The following is a 21,386-nucleotide window of genomic DNA, read 5'->3' as shown; positions in this document are numbered from 1 at the left end:
GAAAGAAACCTTGTCTCAAAAAAAATCTAATGATGATGGTGACAGTGATGGTGATGAAGGGAAACGAAGTGGGGAATAGAGGGTGCAAATTAACAGTAGCTGAGGCAAAACAACATGACTCGGTATCTGAGCATAGTCCTAATGGCGATGAGAGACAAGCCATGTGGCTGTTTGACAAAGGGCAATGCAGGCAAGCAGAAGATGAACAAGTACAGTTGTTTTGGGGTATGCTGGGCAGCATCAGTGCAACGAGCAAGGGGAATGGAGTGGGGGTTAGTAAAAGCAAAAGGAACTGGACCACCAGGACCGGGCGGCCAACTATATGATGCCTTTGTTTTTACCTATAGGGAAAAAAAATCTCAGAAGATGGATACCATCTATCATACATACTAAAACGTCATTCTTACTTGTAATTGACGACAGTGGAAACAGACTGCCTAGGAGGCCACCATATTCTTTCAGCTGAGGGATGCTGGTGGCCATCAGAAAGAATCAGACTCTGGATATGTTTTGACAGTAGGACAAAGGATAAAGTTTCTGAGGCAGACAGAGTATGGGAAGAGCGATTTGGAGGGTCGACAGAAGGGAGGCCAGTTTCAGGCATCTTCAAGATGCTCTTAGATGGATACTAGCAGACAAGCTGGACAGCTGCTGGACTTCAAGGCTGGAGCCTGGGAAGAAAGTGCTGGTGAGCTGGCGGTGACTGAGGGTTGTCAGTGAAGAGATGGTGCTGGAAGCCATGGATGAAAACACCAAGGGGCATGGATGTGGGGGACAGAGAAGTCTGGACGCTCAGCAAGAGGCAGGGAGGATGAGAAAGCAAAGAAAATGTCAGAGAGGCAGGGGGAGATGAGAGCAGGAGCCGGCCAGGAGGCTGCATGCAGCAAAGCATGGAGGAGGGAGATGTCAGCTGCGTCAGCTGCTCCTTGATAGGTCAAGAGTACTGACCAAAGAAACCTTAAACTTGGTTACACAGACGTCACCGGTGACTTTGCAGAAAAGCAGCTGTGGTGTGATGGAGGGGCGTGCTCATCACACAGGACGGAGAGAGGAAGGGACAGAGTGCACAGAGGACTTCCGTTTTGTTTTAAAGGGATGATGATTGGAGATCGAGAGAGTTTGTTTTGTTCTTTCAAATAGGAGAAATCAGCATATTGTCTGTACAATAGCCTAAATGTTTCACAGGGATCATTCTCCGACAACACAACAGCTCATGGGTGGAGGGTTGTCTTATTATCTTCATTTTAGGGAAGAGGAAACTGTCCATTTAGGGACATCAATCAGTTTGCCCAAGGACATACAGCTCCTAGGGATGGGGTGAGATCTGTTGGCCATTCATCTAGACTTGAGCAATAAACCAGCTACTGGCCCTTCACACCTGTCCATGCCCAGTACTTTGGTTCCCACTGATGACTGGCAAAGCAAACCCAAGGAAGCCGCACCGTTGGAGTGGGACAGCCAGAGAAAGCACAGCACAGGAGAAACATGGACGATGACCCTTATTTAACTGATATCTGAATACTCGCTAATCTTTGAGGAGACCAGCATTACATGTACAGAGTTTAGCCTCTAGAATACCTGACTGATCTAAAGACAAGATTTTAAAGTCTGCTTCAGGTGCTGTCCTAGCTCCAACTGCTCGGTGATGGTGTGTTTGGTTCCACTCATGCTGAGAAAACTAGGGTCCCCAGACTTCTAGAAGTTGCACAGCAACACCCAAGTCAAGTACCAAGCAAGACTCACTAAGCAGTAACAACACCACAGACAGTGTAGTAGAGTGAGTTCTAAAAATATGAGATCCAAGCTCCATTTCCGCTGACCTCTTGCCTAGCTATACACACATCCACATGCACAACAGCAGAGAGAAGTCGGGAGGGAGAGAAAAGGACAGAACAGCAAGACAGAGCATAGGAGAGAAAGAGTTTCTCACAGAGCCACGTGTGATTAATTGCCAGCAGGCTGGTATGGACAGACCTTCCTGATGAGTGAGCAGAGTTCAGAGGAGGGTCATAACTGTGTAGGAGAGACTGGCCTGGAAAAGTTTAAGGGAAGAGATGTTTGGGGGGTGGGGGAGGGCTGCTTCTAAAGGGTAGGATAACAAGACCAAACACAGAGGCAGGGGAATGGAAGGTAAGTTATCCAGTTCAAGGTAGGTCCTTTCCAGCGAGTAAGATCAGTGGGGTAGAAGGCAGAAGAGAACATTTGGGAAGATATTAGATAATAGGCTGGAATGTGAACTTTGAGATTCTGGTGGGAAACAACATGACAGAAAAAGGGTCGTTTTTTGTTTGTTTTGGTTTTGTTGTTTTCCAAATTAATCTGGCAACTCTATACAACTATCTTGGGAAGAAGGGATTGGAATCCAGTAGGTTCCAGGCTACAGAATATGATACCATTAGTGTTTGGAAGACAAATTAAAGGTGAGCGTGTCATGAATGCTCTTAACTACCATGGTCCCGAGAAAGCTGATCTCCACCCCAGCCCCAGTTTGCAAACTGGTATTTAAACCAAGTAAATGGCTGGGTACCTAAATGGTGTTTCGGTGGCTTTTCATACCTATGGGAGACGGAATCGCATTTTCCTGTATGATTCTGTCCTAGATTTGGACAAGAGATGTCACCTAGCCTTTGAAACTCTCAGAGCAGGAAAGGAAATCCTGAAATGAAGTAAACAAATGCATTTGCCGAGAGAGAGCTGTCTCCAGAATCTCCTGGGGGGCTGATAACCTTGAGCTCCATGCTCGGGCTCACTGGGCCTTGACCCTGCTGGGGCACTTCTCAGGGGCTGTTAGGGCCCTGTGCATACTTTGGAAAGCAACAGCAGAATGTCTGTGTTTAGAAGCACAAACACAGAGCTCCTAAAATTCCCTGGTATGAAGACAACCTCCAGGGCTGCTCTGCTCAGGGACCATCTGGGGATTCACTGGCATCTCTTTAAGGACAAAGGTGTAATCTTATCTCAGAAAATTCCTCTCTGGCTGTGGTCTGGTGTGTTGACATTATTTCTCGAGTGTTTGGTATGGGTGATAAGCATCTGCAGTAGCACTGATAGAAACAGGGCCTCCCTGCAGATAAGTAGCAGGCTCTCATTCACTAGGCCCAGATTTACAGCATATGCTGTGTCAGCAAAGCAACACTCTCAACCGAGTTGACTGTGGCTCAGTTACCGATCAAGCAGATGATGTTCCAGGGTAAACCATGGCCTGGCTTTGACATTCCCACATGCATGTTAGAAATGGCCATTCCTGCCGGGGGCGGTGGTGGTACACGCCTTTAATCCCAGCACTTGGGAGGCAGAGGCAGGAGGATTTCTGAGTTCGAGGCCAGCCTGGTCTACAGAGTGAGTTCCAGGACAGCCAGGGCTACACAGAGAAACCCTGTCTTGAAAAACCAAAAAAGAAAAAAAAAGAAAAAAAAGAAATGGCCATTCCTCTTGCTCGGCTGCTATCTGCTTTTTATGCTTTCTGTATAAAGTGATGGCAAAATACAAGAGTAGAAAATGAAATCTCCAGAGTACTCTCAATGTTGTTTCAAGTTTGTTTTAGGCAAACAACTGGAGCCATTTAACGGTGGGCTAAAGCAGTGGAAATCCAAGTCAGAAGCAATTAGCGATGCATCATCCAGCTGCGACCTATCAAAAGACAGCCATTTTCAAATCACTTTTGGGTGGGAAAGAGAGGGGGTAAGGGAGACGGGGTCTTATCATATAGCCTTGTCTAGCTCAGAACTTGTTCTGTAGACCAGGCTGGCCTCAAACTCATAGAGATCTACCAGCCTCTGCCTTCTGAGCACTGGGATTAAAGGCATGCACCACCTCTCTGGCCTAAATCACTTAAAATGCCTAGTTGTAAAAGAATGGAATTCCTTAGACAAGAAATAGCTGCCTAGTTAGCTGCCCCTTCAGGGTTATTATGCCGAGCCATCTCAGTTAAATGGCTACATTAGTGAATGCGTTCCCAGTAATAGGGCAGCCCCGAGGCTAATCCACATCAACTACAACAATAATCCTGTCTCTCACCTAGTCATCATAGTTGAGGTAGGTTATGCGACTTATGGTACCCATGTTAGGAGACAGAAAAATGAGAGGGTTTCAGTGAACCAAGGTCAGTGGCAGAATCAAAACCCAAATCCAGGCATGGCTTTGTAGCACACACTGTTAGCCTTATTTCTCTTTATATGTTCAGCCCATGGATTCCTTAGCCTCTGTGATTATGGCATAAGGGACTATCCAGTTGCTAGTCTATTCACCATCTTAATATAAACTTACCCATACATTGTATAAATGATAAAGTTTCCATGTTGAAAACCATCTTCAAATTTATCTAATAATTGTGCAGGTCAATCAACAGAGCCACAGTCATGAACTTGTAACAAAACTGGGACCGGAACCTGGCGTTCCCTCCACCACTCATGCATTGGATCAATGCATGCTCTTTACGCTGAGGCTGAGAATTGCCCTGAGGACTGGTTTCAAGTGTGTGGGTGCAGTGAATACCCTAAGTAGATGAGACTCCCTTATCTGCAACTTGTTTACAAGATTAAAAATAACAGTGAATTTCTTGAGGCAAATTTTTACTATGAAATTGTGTTGTATCTTTTTACTCTCCAAGATAGGGTTTCTCTGTGTAGCCCTGGCTGTCCTAGAATTCACTGTATAGATCAGGCTGGTCTTAAACGCACAGAGATTCACCTGCCTTTGCCTTCCTAGTACTGGGATTAAAGGTGTGCTCCACCACCCCCTGAAAAATATTTTTAAATAAAGAAAAATACAGAGAAAAACTAACAGCTATTTACTTATCAAAATGTACACATTTTGTCATATTTACTTCAGCTGTTTTTTTTTTAAAAAATGAAAGGTTTCAGATATAGCTGAAGGCGGCTACTTATCTTTACGATCTTACACCATCCTCCCATCCCAGAGTAAAAGGCAGTTCTGAGGTTGGTCTGCCTCGTTCGCATCCATGCCATTTATTCTACATGCAAATATGGTCCTATTTGTATTTTATATAATCATAATATAGGTATCATTTTGCAACTTGCAAATTTTCTGTGGCTCAGTCTATGAAAGTTTTAACACACGGGTCATTCCCAAGCAATGACAAGTACCTCCTCTGTGTCTCCCTCTGAACAAGAGCTTCTGATGAACTCATGATACCTAAGGTCAGGGTCTCCGATGGTTAATCAGTTAGATTAACCTGCCTGTGTTGTCAGAGTCCCCCTGGGGCCAGGGTTCTGTCATTCCAGGAATTTTAGTCACTGTGCAGCCTGGGTCCAGCAGCTCAGATGTGAGTGCTGTCTGCTGCCCTGAAGATGAAATCTAGGAAAAGCCAGGACAGCTCGCTCACTGCAGGCATCCTAACAACCCCCTGTCTACACAAACACCGTCTCTTCCTTCATTAGCAAGCAAAACAGAAGATACTGAAAAGAACATGGCAGAATGTGAGAGAGATGTGTTAACATCTAATACAGCTCATTTTGAAACGCAGCCTCCCACTGGTGACATTTCTGTTCACACTTTTAACTTTTATGCTCTGCCTTCATTGGCCTGCTGTGAAGGCTGCAGGCTTCTGAGGGTGGCTATCCTGAGCTCGGCATCGCAGCACGCTCAAGTGTCTCAGGGCTATATCCACAGCACTGCCATTTCTGATTTTCCAAGCACAAAACACTGATGTAGCCTCATTTCAGTTCCCTTCAATGGCAGGTAAAGGACTATTCCTCCTTGATAGAAAGAAAAGAAAGTCCTACTAGCTGTGGGTTTACTTGTCCCCACAAACTCATCAGAGGATTAGAAGAGCTAGCCTGCAACCCAGGGAACACGAGAGTGAGAAAACAAAGTCTGCTTTTCTCTATTCCCAAGATGCTTCACACCAGACACCTATGGTTGTTTCTTACACACCAAGCCACCAGTCAGTTAGGTATAAGCTCTGGCACTGTCATCCTGGAGAAGGCATTAGATCCCACAGGTTGATGGCTCAGTTCCCAGTTCTGTCACCTCAGAGTCCAGCTATAATCACCCAATTGTTATTCCTACGCTTCACTGACTGGACACAAACTTAGGTTCTCACAGCCTTCCTTTTTTTTTTTTTTTTTTTTTTTTCTTTTTAAATTGGTTTTTCAAGACAGGGTTTCTCTGTGTAGCCCTGGCTGTCCTGGAACTTACTCTGTAGACCAAGCTGGCCTCGAACTCAGAACTCAGAGATCCGGGTGCCTCTGCTTCCTAAAAGCTGGGATTAATGACATGCACCACCACTGCCTGGCCCACAGCCTCCCTTTTAGGGCCCACAGTCTCCTCTTCCAGCTTGATTAATGTACTCTGGTGTCTCTCAAAATTCAGGGAAACAATACTTACTGGTTTATTATAAAAGATCTACCATCATCAAGTGGCACAGATGAAGAGACTCTAGGACACTAATGGCGGCCCCTCTATGTATGCCCTCTTTAGTTGTACTATCTCTCAGGCAGCTGCTTTAACTGAGCTACCCAATGGTTTTCAACTCTGATCTCTTTTGGAGATTTTAGGGATGCTTTATTACACAGACATGGTCAACTAAATTGCTGGCCAACCTAACCTTCAGCCCCTCTACTCCCCCCAAAAGTTGTGGGGTGAAGCCAAAAGTCCCAACTCTGTAATTCTGCCATGGTATTTGGGTAAGCTCTACTAACTGGAGTTGCCAGCCCTCAGCTAATCATTAGCACCCTAAGAATCACTGTTTTGGAGATTCCGATGATTTTAGGAGTTGTATACTGAGAAACAGAATAATGCCATATATGTATCAGAGTCTGTGTATGCGTAAAGTGACTCCCAAAGGATTTTCTATGTTGCCTTGAGCGGCGCCTGTCAAAATTGGAAAACTCATTCTCAATCTCTTCTTCTACAGTTCAGTAATTGTATTCTATCACACTAACATGTTTCCATATAAAGCATCAGGCCATTGTTAAAACACACAAGATCTAGTTGTTGCTTTTTAGATAGTGTCTTAGTGTGTAGCTTTGGCTGGCCTGGAATTCACTATGTAGAATAAGCTGGCTTCAAACTTATGGAGACCCACCTGCCTCTGCCTCACAAGTGCTTGGAGCTAAAGGTCCGTGCTACCACACATGGCTAGCTGCTCGGTATTAATCTTTACATAGCTGATCTGGATCAGAGGTTCTCAACTCCTCAACTCAGGTCATGACTCTTGTGGGGGTTGAATAACCCTTTCACAGGATCTCCTAACACCATAACAAAAACACAGATATTTACATTATGATTCTTAACAATAGCAAAATTATAGCTATGAAGTAGCAACAAAAATAATTTTATGGTTGGAGTCACCACAACATGAGGAACTGTATTAAAGGATCACAGCATTAGGAAGGTTGAGAAGCACTGGTTTAAATGGTCATTAGGTCTGTAAGTGTTTCTCTGGTATTTATCATAATGTACGGGAAACTGACTGACTCCAATCACTAAAATAGAAAATCCCAAAGATTCCAAACACCATGACATGCTCACAGAAATGTCCTTTAACCTCCTATGCTTTTGCCTAAATTTGGCTCCAGTAATACAGAAATAGTTGTAAATCTAGCCTATTGCATTCTACGACTTGAGCTGTAAGGCCAGTACATCAATACATTCTACGACTTGAGCTGTAAGGCCAGTACATCAATACATTTGGCTTCAAAAACTATGTACACAGATATTCCTGGTTTCTCTGTCTTTCTAGAAGGAACTTACTTTTTTCTTTTTACTTTTTCTCTTTCCTTAGTATTATTCATACTGGAATGTACATCTGGAGAAAGGCTGTGTGATGGATAGAATAATAAGAATTCTCTGTGCCGGGCGGTGGTGGCTCACGCCTTTAATCCCAGCACTTGGGAGGCAGGGGCAGGCGAATTTCTGAGTTCAAGGCCAGCCTGGTCTACAGAGTGAATTCCAGGACAGCCAGGACTACACAGAGAAACCCTGTCTCGAAAAAAAACAAAACAAAACAAAAAAACAAAACAAAACAAAAAAAGAACTCTCTAGATTCGTATGGATAAATACATATGTATGTGTATAAGCATGTGCAGCACAGTATGAATATGTCCCATGTGGCCTAGGATAATAATGAGCCTGTCAGGTCTTTCAGGGAGAATGTTAGTTGCATATTCAGTGAGGTCCTGAGGCTGTGTACCACCAATGTCCAGTATGGCTGGCTTCCCAGCAAACCATCTGGTTGGCATCCGTGCTGGAGAAGGAAGGAAGCTTCTATAGAGCCAGCAGTGGGAAGTGAAGCCGAGGGAGGAAGAGAGAAACCCTGGCTTTTTTTTTTTTTTCCTTCGAGACAGGGTTTCTCTGTATAGCCCTGGCAGGTTGGCCTTGAACTCAGAAATCTGCCTGCCTCTGCCTCCCAAGTGCTGGGATTAAAGGCGTGCACCACCACTGCCCGGCTAAAAGGTAACTATTCTAGACATCACTTCAACCTTGGTGCCTATCTCACTCTCCTGGATCTGACTACACACTCAGGAGAGGGAACACACACTCTTTGCAGACTGTCTCAAAGTTTTACGAAGTGTTAAAGGGAGCCAATACGTGAACACGGTACAGCTTCACTAATTCTAACCTAAGAAAGGATGTGGTAGCATAAAGAAAAAATACAGAGCTTTTCTTGTTAAAAAAAAAAAAGCTTCTCTCTGTCAGTGGCTCTCAACCTGTGGGTGGCAACCCATTTTGGATCACATATCAGATGTCCTGTATATCAGACATTTACATTATGATTCATAACTGTAGAAAAATTACAGTTGAAGTAGCAATGAAGCCATTGTATGGCAGAGGGTCACCACAACATGTGGAACTGTCCTAAAGGGTCACAGCGTCAGGGAGGTGGCGAACCGGCTCTGTGTGATATCGTCTGTCATTCTCTAGGATGAGTGCTACTGACGTCCTTGAAAAGAAAGATGGGAGAAGGATACAGAAGACAATCTTAGGAAGCAGGGCTGGAGGTGTCAATGTTGCACTTATAATCCCAGCTCTCATGAGACTATGGCAGGATTATGAATTCCAGCCTAGCCTTGGATAAACAGAAAGACTTCATTTTTTAAAAAATGAACAAAACACAACAACAAAAAACTAAAAAAACCCAAAAAACCAAAAATATGATACAGCCCAGCAAGCAGTTGTGAGGCAGTCACCTAGGACCCAATGATCCCTCTTCTGGGGCTAATACCAAAGGAAATGAGATCACACTTTTATAAAGGTATCTGTATCCCAAAGTTCCTGGCAATACTGTTCATAGTAATCAGGAGAGGAAAACTGTAAGTGTTTTCTGAGAAATGTATTAAGCACACCCACATTACATATATATTTGTATAATATGACATTATTGAGTCTTTAGGCAGTCCTAACCCCAGTTCATGACTGCCTCTGTACTCGTAACCACTGAAAATCTCTCTTGATTGGTGAAGGCTTCTCCTCCTCCTCTTCCTCTTCCTCCTCCTCCTCTTCTTCCTCCCCCCCTTCCTCCTCCTCTTCTTTAAAATGTTTATTTTATGTAGCAAATATGCTGTGGCTATCTTCACACACATCAGAAGAGGGCATCAGATCCCATTGCAGATGGTTGTGAGCCACCATGTGGTTGCTGAGAATTGAACTCAGGACCTCTGGAAGAGCAGTCAGTGTTCTTAACCACTGAGCCATCTCTCCAAGGCCCCATTATTCAGTCTTTAAAAAGGAGATTGTTCCTATTTGTCACCACAAGAATGAATGTGAAGGTCATTAGATTAAATGAGACAAGCCAGATGCAGAAAATAATTATATGATATTACTTAAATGTCAAATCTTTAAAAAGATGTGTGTTGGGGGAGGGGAGTCAAATATATTACAGAAAGAGAATAAACAGTGGCTGCCTGGTGCAGGGAGTGAGACTGAGGTAAGGGAAGAGATGCAGGTCAGGGGATATAAACTGACAACATGGTCCAACAAGTCTAGAGGTCTAATGCACTACGTGAGAATTAGCATTAACGAAATTGCAGCTGAATTGTGGTTGTCCTTGCCATGAAAGAAGGGGTAACTCTGAGATGATGGCTATGTTACAATACTTCACCATAGTAACCATTTACACACTAACAAATCATGTCCTACATCGTAAAAATACACAAAAAATTATTTAAAAACAAAACAATGGCTTGTACTTGCAGGTTATTGATAGGACAATAAGAATTAGTAGATAAACAGGAGATAAGATGGCCTGAAATGTGTAGTCATCTCTAAAGAACGTAAGGAGGGTCATCCCATTATGACACAGGGTACCAGCCGCAGTCCAAGGCTAGTGTGGGCCCTATCAGGGTTCCTCTCTCCATGTACTGCCTTTCCAAGCTGCACTCCTGACAGGTGAGCTTATCTCCCTGGCAAAACAGGATTGCTCCTGAGTCCAGGGTGCATCCAAAGCCTTCACACAAACCAGGAAATCAGCTCAACAAGCTCTCCAAAGCATTGCTTGTCCTACTGATTTACATAGCATCGCCGTCCCTTCTTTATGGATAGTGTGCACATAGTCAAGTTTAATGCTGCTACAGCACGTGCTACAAATGACTGCATTCCACAGCTTGTCAAGGCTAACAGTCTTCTCCTATCACGGGCTTTTCACAAAGATTTTTGCACTAGCATCTTTCTTCCACTCTCTCTGTCACTGCCCTCCTTCAGATCATTCAGTCCACTTGGGTCAACTCCACAACAGCCTCCAGACTGGCCTCTCTGCATCCACTGAAAACTCTGCTACTATGGCAACCATACCACCTTGTTCAACCATTCTCCCAAACCTGATCACTGAGACCCACTTGGTCAGGCTAGAGGGCAGCCTTTTGGCCCCTTGAGTCCCATGCACTGGTTGGGAATAGCAAGATTCTCAAATTACGGTCTTTAGGCAAATTGTATCTGTACCACCTAGGGACAGAGCAGAGATGAAAGGTCTCAGGTCCTACTCCAGAGTAGTTGGTCAGAATCTATGGGGGTGGCTTGCCATGGGATGAGGGTGTCTCACATTTGAAAATCAGCATTCCACATGAAGTTTCCACTCTGGTCTCATTGCTCAGGCCAATGTACCATCCACGTCACATTTCTCCTGGCTCCCTTACCCTTTAGCTGGCTCGTGAAGCTGATCCAGGATTCCTGAACGATTAAATCCAGCCATTGTCCTTTTTCTCTGATAGCATGTTCATGCCATTCCTTGGGCACTGATAAATGCTAGTTTATACATTTCACCTTGCTGAGGAATGCCCTTCAGGACAGAGGTATTATCCATCTCTGTACCCCAGGCACACATTCTTTAGTCATTACATGGCTAGTGATGAATAGTGAATGGCAAAAGCAGATAAATCATTGGAGTGTGGGTATTTTTAGGACCAAAGAGCTCTAAGAAAAAGTCATTGTCAGTGAGGCCCCTGACTCTTGGACTTAGCAATGTAGCTATCAACATAGACTTCTGCTTCCTGTGTTCCTTAAGATGTCCAAGATATTTCCCTTTTAAAGACAACCTAAATTAAGTCACTCACTTCTTTACTGTGGGATTTCTGAGAACCTTGAATACCCCAATGTAAGTGCTGACTCCAGGGGGACTGTAGTATTTAGCAAATTATTATTACTATGTCCTTGGACTCAGTGTGACTGGCATGGATCTTGGCTACGACACCATTCAAGTCTAGCATACAGATGTGACTCAGACTCCTGAGGATGGTGTCCTGACATCAGAGTTGCTGGCCAAATTCAAAACCTGTTGCCAAAGCCCAAGTAGAAGCTAAGTTACAGTCCAGTTATTTTAAGCTGATGTGCTACCACATGAGAGTCTACCCAGAAGCTAGTGCGAAGCTGGCCTGGATTCAGGTGATAATGTAACCTTTGTAGTAACCTTGCTCAAAGTAACTTCCAGAGGCTTCTCTGCAGGGACAGGGGGAGGAGTTATGAAGGGTGACTGGAAAGCTTAAGACTGTCATTAAGTGCTGCTTAACTGAAATGCCAAAGTGGAAACTCTCCTAGGAAACGGAGGGACAAGAAAGAGGAAACTGCCCACTTGGAGGAGAATGTAGCTGTTGAAGGTTAACAACTGCCTGTTTTTGGTGGTGGTGGTGGTGGTGGTGGTGTGTGTGTGTGTGTGTGTAAGTAGAGAAAGGAAATGTAAAGGTTCAGACTCTCCTGGCTTCACCTAACAGGAGATTTCACATCTTTTACTTTTTGTCAGGTGGGTATCCTCTAGGACTCCTTCCCTCCCTGGCCTTGAAGAAAGACCACTTCCTCCTGCATTTCTCAGCACAGGACTCTTCACATACAAGTACCCACCCTGTGCCTATCCCTGTCTCCTTACACCTAGGAGCCGAGAGCCAATGCTAAACCACACATGGCTATGAAAGTCCACTGCCTGCCCAGCAGAGGCAGGATTCACAAGTGTGATCCCACTAATAGTGGTTCTTCAAAGTCTTTTACTTTGACAGAATTTGGAGAAAAGTTGCAAGGCCAATACAAAGAATGAATATATATATATCCATCCCTGACTCCCTTTCTGACCTCAGTATGAATTACACAGATTTATTTCTTTTATTTTCAAATATTTCGATTGTTTTTTTTTTTCCTGAAAGCAAAGCTGTTTTCTTATACAGTTAAAGCACAGTGGACAGAACTCTAGCATGCTCTCTGTAAACGTCACCAACTGTTCTAATGTCCTTTTCAGACAGATGAGGCTTATTGTGATCTTTGTACCTTTTATGAGGACGAAATAACTAAACTGACTGAATGCCTCTCACTCTGGGTTTGGCAGATGTCTCCTCAGGGTTGGATTTAGGGTGCACACTGTGTAGAGGTGACCTCACACAGACACTGCATCAGAGGCACGCAGTATGGATTTGACTCTTCTAAAGATGTGAGCCTGGATCCTCTGGCTCAAGGGCTTTCTGTCACTGACACTGTTCTTAAATGGTGTACTCCTGAAGCCTGCCTTACCTAACCTAGGGCACCTACATGACAAATCAGCTATAGTTAATGTTTGAGCAAAATTACTATGTAACATACTCAACTCCATTCACAAGACAGTTCCCTCCCTGGTCACAAATAGGAGAAGAATTTATTCCTTCACTGAAGACAAGAGTGGCAATATATAATGAAAGCTATAATTACACTAAAAGCTAGAACTAGATTTTAAAAAAGTAATACTGTTTGTTTGTTTCTTTTTTTGGTTTTTCGAGACAGGGTTTCTCTGTGTAGTCCTGGCTGTCCTGGAACTCACTCTGTAGACCAGGCTAGCCTCGAACTCTCGAACTCAGAAATCCCCTGCCTCTGCCTCCCAAGTGCTGGGATTAAAGGCGTGCAACACCACCGCTGGCTGGGATTCTTTTTTTTTTTTTTAAAGTAATACTTTTTAATGAGCTTACATAGTGATAGTTTTACACATGTGTATCATGTGTTGCTCACACCTGCCCATGCTTCCAACCCCACAACCATATTTTGTTAAAATTTTGCAAGTTTTGCTTTAAGATGCATAGTCATATTCAAGTCTTCGGCCTCTGGGGAAGTTTCTGAAAGCTAGCCTACAAGTTTACAATCAAACCACAAGCCTCTTCTGCAGATCTTCAGACTGTCATTGAAAATTGGGTTAGCAGGGCCGTGGCAGCACATGCCTTCAGTCCTAATGTTGGGAGCCAGAAGAGGCAGATCTCTCTGTGTCTGAGGCCAGCCTGGTCTACAGAGTGAGTTTTAGGACAGTCAAGGCTGTAAGAGAAATTCTGGCTAAAAAAAAAAAAAAAAACCAGAAAGAAAGAAAGGAAGGAAGGAAGGAAGAAAGAGAGGAAAAGAAAACGATGTTGGAACTTTTGTGGACAGACATGAAGTTCTGGCTAGATCAGTTAGCTACTCCAGTTACTAATAGACATGGGAAGATTCTCATGACAAGGAGCAGCAGTTACTCTTGAGTCTGGAGCAGAACAGACTCACTGAAAAAAAAACACGGGCTGAACAAGGAAGGAGCATTCAAAGATACTAGCCGGATGGCTCGTTTCCATTCTCCCAGGTTGAATTTAAATGTTAAAGGCAGGAGAAATGGCAAGAACACATGAGAGGACAGACTGGCTAGGGCCTCAGAGGCTCCAAGCTTGAGTGCAGACAACAATGAACCGTTACCCAATTGTCCTAGCGAATAGTCAGCCTTGGCACGAGGAAAGCTAAGCTTAGATTGGGAAGACACAGGCCGACCCTGGGAAGGCCACTTTCCAGTAACAGGACTAGACAGTGCCCTATCAGGCGTCTACTGTCCTTGGGACAGGTGAGACAAGTTGACATCTTGTTCTGTAGCCAAGAGCCAGTTCCCAAGATTTGTGAGCATTTCCTAATCAGGAAAAACATCCAAGGTACCCAATGAACTACACAGAATTAGGGTACTTATTTACTGAGGGCAAAGGTCAGAACTCAGGCATCTTTAGGGATCGATAGGTGAGGAGTGCAGGAGAAACTGGATGTGGGGCAGTAAGGACTGAGGTAAAATGGAGGGTGGAGGACATTCTTATTCACATGTATTTCATTTCAAAAGGATCCCTAAACTAGACCATCAAACACCAAGGGTCTTGGGCCACGGTGTGCAGCTTTGTTGATTCTGCCCAGCAGTGATCTGGGTGGAGTATGGCCCTACCAGTGACCCTACAGAGGCCACACAGCTAGACTACTCCCTTAAGAGCATCCATTTCCCAGAAGCTAAGGGTCCACACTGCCTAGACTCTGCCCACTGTGATGGTATTTCTAGTAAGTGGATGCTGGTTCTAGTAATAAGTTACCTTATGTGTGAAGGTGTTGCACCGTTATCAGCTCATTTAATAACTGTTTGAGCATCTTCTGTGTGCTATCCTGATGTGGGCTCTAGTTATGCAATAGACAAAAGCCCTGGTGACATTCAGGGGTCCAGATGGAGTTAGACAGTAAACGAGTAAGTGGCTCAGAAAACCTTCCAATCTGGAACAGTATCTAGGGATTTTAAATGGGTAGGAGAGGTCGTGGATGGTTCCTTCAGACTGAGAAGCTGGTGATGGGCTCTCTGAGAAGTAATCTTTAACCAAAAGACAGGAACGAGCCAGCTATGTGAAGAGAAGGGTGAGGCTTCCTGCTAAAGGGAAAGTTTAAGTCCCTGAAGGAAGTCCTTGCGGCTGGCACACAGTTACTTATGAAGGGACATGAAATGAACAGAGAGGCAGAGACTGGACCTAGAACTCTGTGAGCCACACCAGGGTGCTAGAAATTCATCTTAAGTGCACTAAGAAGCCAACTGTGTGGCTCAAAAGGGGTCAGTATTGGCACAGGTGATAAGAGATGATTTATTTTTAATTGATAATCTTGTATGCTAATATGGTTGGTTAAATTTCTCTTGAATTGGAATCACTTTTCCACTAAGAATCACCTTTTCTTCTGGCAAAGGCTAAAAAAGATATTGCTCACAGTTCCCAAGAGGAGGAGCAGGTCATGTGGCCATGGGAAAAAGGTTGTACAGGCAGAGAAGGAAGCAGAGAGCTAAGTCTATTAGGGACAAGGCAAGAAAAGCAGGTTTCGAATTGACTAGTTTGAATAATTTCATGGGGCACTAGAGTGTAAGAGGCTGTCCTTATCTATCTAGTACCTGGCCCTGGGGTGACTCAGGGAGGTGGACAGTAGTCTAGGGAAGTAATGTCTTACCAAATATGGGTGAGTAAGAATGACCAGGCCATGCAAATCAGGTATCTGGACAAAACACTCCATATTGAACTCACACAGATACGGCCTTCTCATAGGCAGCTCGTGTGTCTGCCACCTGGCCTCTTTCTTCTCGCCATGGTTGGTAGCATTCAGTGGTATTATCAGTGAGCTATGCTTCCACCTTTGATCTTGCTTATCCCCCCTGTTTAGAGAGCTCTTCGCCAGACCCACACAGCTCAGTCTCCTTCCTTTGGGTAGTTAACTAAAACACATTCTTCTTAAGACACTTCCTTTGCCACTCTGCCCTCTAGGCCACAGTTCCCCATCACTTGCCCTACAGTACTGAGTGCTGTCTAGCCAGTTGTATTAACTGTATCTCGTTATTTCTCAAATATTTGTTCTTCCCTTTGATATCCAGTGCCTTGTTGATCTAGCAGAGCGCTATACTCAGAGCTAGCTAATTCCTCAAGACAGTCAGTGACTCTTATCAGCAAAGTCACCAATCCAGGTCCAGGTCCAGATCTCCTTTATCAGCCTTACTTCCCTAGACTACCCTCCACCTCCCTGAGTACCCCAGGGCCAGGTACCAGATAGATAGGGACAGCCTCTTACGCTCTAGTGCCCGCTGAAATGATTCAAACTAGTCAGATCAAAACCTGCTTTTCCTGCCTTGTCCCCAGTAGACTTCAGCTCTCTCCTTCCTTCTCCGCCTGTACAACCTTCTGCCCAGGGCCACATACGACCTGTTCCTCCTCTTGGGAACTGTGAGCAAACTATCTCTTTAATATTGATCTACTGATCCTGCTCATTCTCAAATTTCTCTATTATTATGATATATTTCTAGACACCTACTATAAAATCCACTTATTCATTCCTTGTTTGTCCTTATGTTCTCACCAGAGTGCGAGCTCTAGGAGGTCAGTGGCTTCATCTGCTTCATGGCTGTGCTTCTAGCAACCAGGAGAGACCCTGACGTGAACTGAAACACTCTGACACACACTGGGGAGAAGATGATGTCATAGCAAGCTCACACACAGTGAATACCTCTCAGTACTCAATGAAGTCAAAGGAAGCAGGGGGTGGGGCTGTGTGCCTGTTGGTGTGTGTGGATGAAACCTGAAGCCCGTTGGGAGGTAAGATGATTCTGTGACTTGAAATCTGGCTTTTCCTCTTACTCCTTATGAACCCTGCTTCCCTCATCTGTAAAAAGAGACTTGTGATCTACCTCTGAGATGACAATATTTAAAGCAATAGGAAAAGGCTGTTGGGGCTGGAGAGATGGCTCAGCGGTTAAGAGCACTGACTGCTCTTCCAGAGGTCCTGAGTTCAAATCCCAGCAACCACATGGTGGCTCACAACTATCCGTAATGAGATTGGATGCCCTCTTCTGGTGTGTCCGAAGACAGCGACAGTGTACTCATAATAAATAAAATAAATAAATAAATCTTTTTTTTAAAAAAAAAGGAAAAGGCTGTTGTATAACAGTAAACGACAACAATAATGACTCCTACTGTGTTGCAGTGTAGCAATGTCCACAGGCCTTGGGCCCACAGGACAGCTTGCTTTGTCCACACCACAAGCATGCTGTGCTCTCTGCTGCCTGCCTGGATGGGTTCCCCTTGCTTCTCCTCAGGACAGAAGTTACAGGAGGTGTGGGCTGGAGAGATGGCTCAGCGGTTAAGAGCACTGACTGCTCTTCCAGAGGTCCTGAGTTCAAATCCCAGCAACCACATGGTGGCTCACATCCATCTGTAATGAGATCTGATGCCCTCTTCTGGTGTGTCTGAAGACAGCGACAGTGTACTCATAAATAAAATAAATAAATAAATCTTTAAAAAAAAAAAAAAAGAAGTTACAGGAGGAGGAACTCTCTTTCCCACTGTTAGCTGTTCCTTAATCCTTTCAGAACCCCCTGGTCCCAACTGGTCACAGATACAGAAGTTGACAGACTCTGGCTACTGCAAACACAAATAGACTCCTAAGTGTGACGAGTGTGACTCTCAGGCCCTAGGTGGCCAAACTTGGAAACTCAGGAAGGGATTTTTTTTGACTCCTAACATTTCTCACCCATTTCTGACTTCAGGTTAGAAAATATTTCATGAACACAACAAATAAAAATCCTTAAATGAAATAGGAGAATGTAAAGGATGGGGTGGGGGCACTGTAGAAGTTACACGTAGTCATTACAGGAAAAAAATAGAAGAAAATTCAGTTTCTGTAACCCAACCTTTACCACTTCACAACATTCATTTCACCTTCACTTTGGTGTGTGTGTGTGTGTGTGTGTGTGTATGTGTGTGTGTGTGTGTATGTGTGTGTGTGTCTGTGTGTGTGTCTGTGTGTCTGTGTGTGTATGTGTGTGTGTGTATGTGTGTGTATGTGTGTGTATGTGTGTGTGTATGTGTGTGTGTATGTGTGTGTATGTGTGTGTGTGTGTATGTGTGTGTGTGTATGTGTGTGTGTATGTGTGTGTGTGTGTAGAATGGTGTAATTATGGAGTCAATGACCTAAATCTCAAGCGTAAATATAGATGACTTTCTTCGTCTATGGACTCTCATTAGCAAGTCTCAGGCCTTGGGCGGCCCATGCATTTCAGGGTACCCTTTCCTGGGGTTTACATGGCAGCCAGGGCCCGGGCTCCCAATCTCCTAATAGCAAGAGTAACAGCTCTGCCATAGGAGCCTTGGGTACCGAGAGCCCAGATGTGGTTGCTAGCTTTCTTGCCAGCAGTGGCATGATCTTAGGTTAGCATAAATCACTAATATACCCAACAAAACTACAGCAGACCATCTCTACAGTCCTTTTACCTTAAGCCTCAGAGACAGATGGTTAAAATGTACTTATAGGTAGACTTCTGTGTGTCATTATTGACCAGGAGGGTGACTACTTCAGATCCTGCCCTTCCTGGCAACTCAGGCAGGCTCACAGCAGGAAACTCAGTTCCCAGGGGCCACGGTTGGGACCAGAGCTATCTGGAAGGCAGGATGGCAGGCAGACCTAGCATGGGTTCCATCCACTTTTAGCAATTTGCTGTTGAATACATAACTGAATACACAAACCCAGGTGACCTTCTTTGGCCCCCTGAACACAGACAAAGAGAGCTTCTTCAGGATTACAGCCTGAGTCAGGGTATTGATGAGCCAGGAAACATCTCTCCCTTCCCCTCCCTTCCTGTACCTGCTCTGGGGAGTGAGCCCACAGTCCCTGTGCTATCCAGTCCTGCCCTGGGGAGTGAGCCCACAGTCCCTGTGCTATCCAGTCCTCTATGTTTGAGCTAACTCAGCTTTTATATATTCTGTCAAGTGGCCCTCTAAAACATTTCAGAGCAATGATTTCAATTCATACTCCTACCAGCATAAGGGTCAGAAATAATCTTTGCTTTTATTTGTCCTCTTCTGATTACTATTTATACTATCTTTTCAAAAATTTATTGTCAGGGCTGGAAAGAAGTTAAAAGCATTGTTTTTGTTTTTGTTTTTAAATAGGACCAGAGCTTGATTCCCAGCACCCACAATGGCTGCTCACAACTGTCTCTACCTCTAGATCCAGGGGATCTGACGCCCTCTTCTGGCCTCCACAGGCACTGCACACAAGTACATGCAGGTAAAACACTCATAAGCATAAATTTTAAAAAACTATAAAAAAAAATCCTTTAAAGTTGAGTGCCCCCTTTCATGTTGCAGGTGGAACTCAGGTCCTCACACACACTATGTAAATCCTCTGTCAGGGAGATACATCTCCAGTGCTTTATTTTCCTTTTAAAGTCTTACTCCATAAATTATGCCGAGTTTTTTCTTACTGGATGGCTAGCTTATCTTCTTATCGATTTACAAGAAGTCTAAGAATTTTAGACATTAATCTTTTATCTATTATATAAGTCATAAGCATTTCTTCCTAGCCTCTGTTAGTTTTAACTTCCTTTACATAGTATCTATCACATTTGCCTGGAATTCATCTGGAATTTCTTATGTATGATGTGGTTTGGAAATACAATACTAGGAAAAATAGTTTCCAGCAAGAATACCAAAGAAATTTTCAGCTTCATCTTTTATAGGCTAAATTTTTTGTAATGTTTAAGAGACAAGACCACAGAACAACTAAGGAAGAAGCCTAGCCACACCCCTCGCTGTGCATTCTATCTCAGTGACTAAACAAACCACGCTCATGGCCGTGGGGGATGAGATCTTGGTGTTCTGGCTTTTAGGTGGTTCTTGAGCCCCTTACAGCCATCAATGAGAAATCCCCCATCAAAGGTGAGAGACATTCCAGTCTAATTATTTGTGGCCAAAGTTTAAGGACTGAGGAATGCCCTAAAGAAGAACAGAACATTAACTGATTGCCTTGTGCACAAACTCCAACCAATGTGATTTGTTTCTCTGTGTATTTTCTACAACCATGAATTTAAGTTTCATTACATTTAGGTTCCATAATAGATACTGAACAAATGCATGAATACACTGTCTAACTTCTAAGACATTCATGCTAGGGAGAACTGGGAGGTGTTAGCAAGGCATTGAGACAATCGGAGGGTGCCCAGAGATAGGTTTTCTAGTAAAACCTGGGAGAGCTGGAAACAGTGTCAAGGATATCATTGTGAGTATTCACCTGTGTATGTGTGTGTGTGTGCGCATGTATGTGCACCTGTGTATGTGTGTGTGTGCATGTATGTGCACCTGTGTGTGCATGTATGTATACCTGTGTGTGTTCATGTATGTGTACCTGTGTATGTGTGTGCATGTATGTGCACCTGTGTATGTGTGTGTGCATGTATGTGTACCTATGTATATGTGTGTGCATGTATGTGCACCTGTGTTGAAGGCTGAAGGAGAATGCACTTGTGTGTAAAGGGAGGGGTGGGACTAGAGGCAGATCTATCTGCTGTGCTGATCTACCACTTTGTTCTCAAGTGTTCTAACAGACTCCATCATGGATGGATAACAGGTGTTTATTAAATTAAAAAGACCTGTGGGGGCTGGAGAGACGGCTCGGCAGTTAAGAGCACTTGCTGCTTTTACAGCAAGATCTGAGTTAGTTCAACTTTCAGAACCCATATCAGGCAGTTCACAGCCACCTGAGATCTCTGATCAAAGCTCTGCACCCTCTGGTCTCTCTAGGCACCCCCAAACATGTGTGCACACACTCACACAAATATAGAGACAAACTACACATGCACACACATAGATATAGATATATACACACAGCCAGGCGGTGGTGGTGCACGCCTTTAATTCCAGCACTTGGGAGGCAGAGGCAGGCGGATTTCTGAGTTCGAGGCCAGCCTGGTTTACAGAGTGAGTTCCAGGACAGCCAGGGCTACACAGAGAAACCCTGTCTCGAAAAACAAAACAAACAAACAAACAAAAAGATATATATATACACACAAAATAAATCTAAAAAAAAAAAATTTAAGCTCCTTGAGTACATGACAAATACATGACACCTAAAATAACCTAGAGCACCAAAACTCAGTAATAAGAAGTAAAATACAGCATGGTACCTTAAGTCTCAGAAAACTGAGACTGAAGGAACTGCCTCTAATGTCCCCAGTATAGCGGCTGTGGAAATGACACACAAATGACTAAGGGCACAGCTAGTTCAGAGGCAGGAAAGGGAGGGGCTGCCCTTGTGATGTGCATCTCTTGGCCCTACATGGAGATGCTCATTCCAGCACGTGGAGAAGAACACAGCCTTGAGGCAGCCTCAAACTTGACGGCAGGTAAGGATGGACA

The 21,386-nt window shown here is 44.2% G+C and overlaps 1 protein-coding gene across 3 annotated transcripts in view; it reads right to left on the bottom strand.

Moving 5' to 3' along the window:
• Positions 1-21,386, bottom strand: part of LOC114608288 (kalirin) — a 110,133-nt gene that overhangs the window by 68,345 nt on the left and 20,402 nt on the right. The window lies entirely within an intron of this gene.

Source organism: Grammomys surdaster, unplaced genomic scaffold, assembly GCF_004785775.1.
Source record: "Grammomys surdaster isolate TR1022 unplaced genomic scaffold, NIH_TR_1.0 125889, whole genome shotgun sequence".
NCBI classification, from domain to species: Eukaryota; Metazoa; Chordata; class Mammalia; order Rodentia; family Muridae; genus Grammomys; species Grammomys surdaster.
The sequence above is the reverse complement of the archived record's forward strand: the minus strand, read 5'-3'. Positions and strand labels throughout refer to the sequence as shown.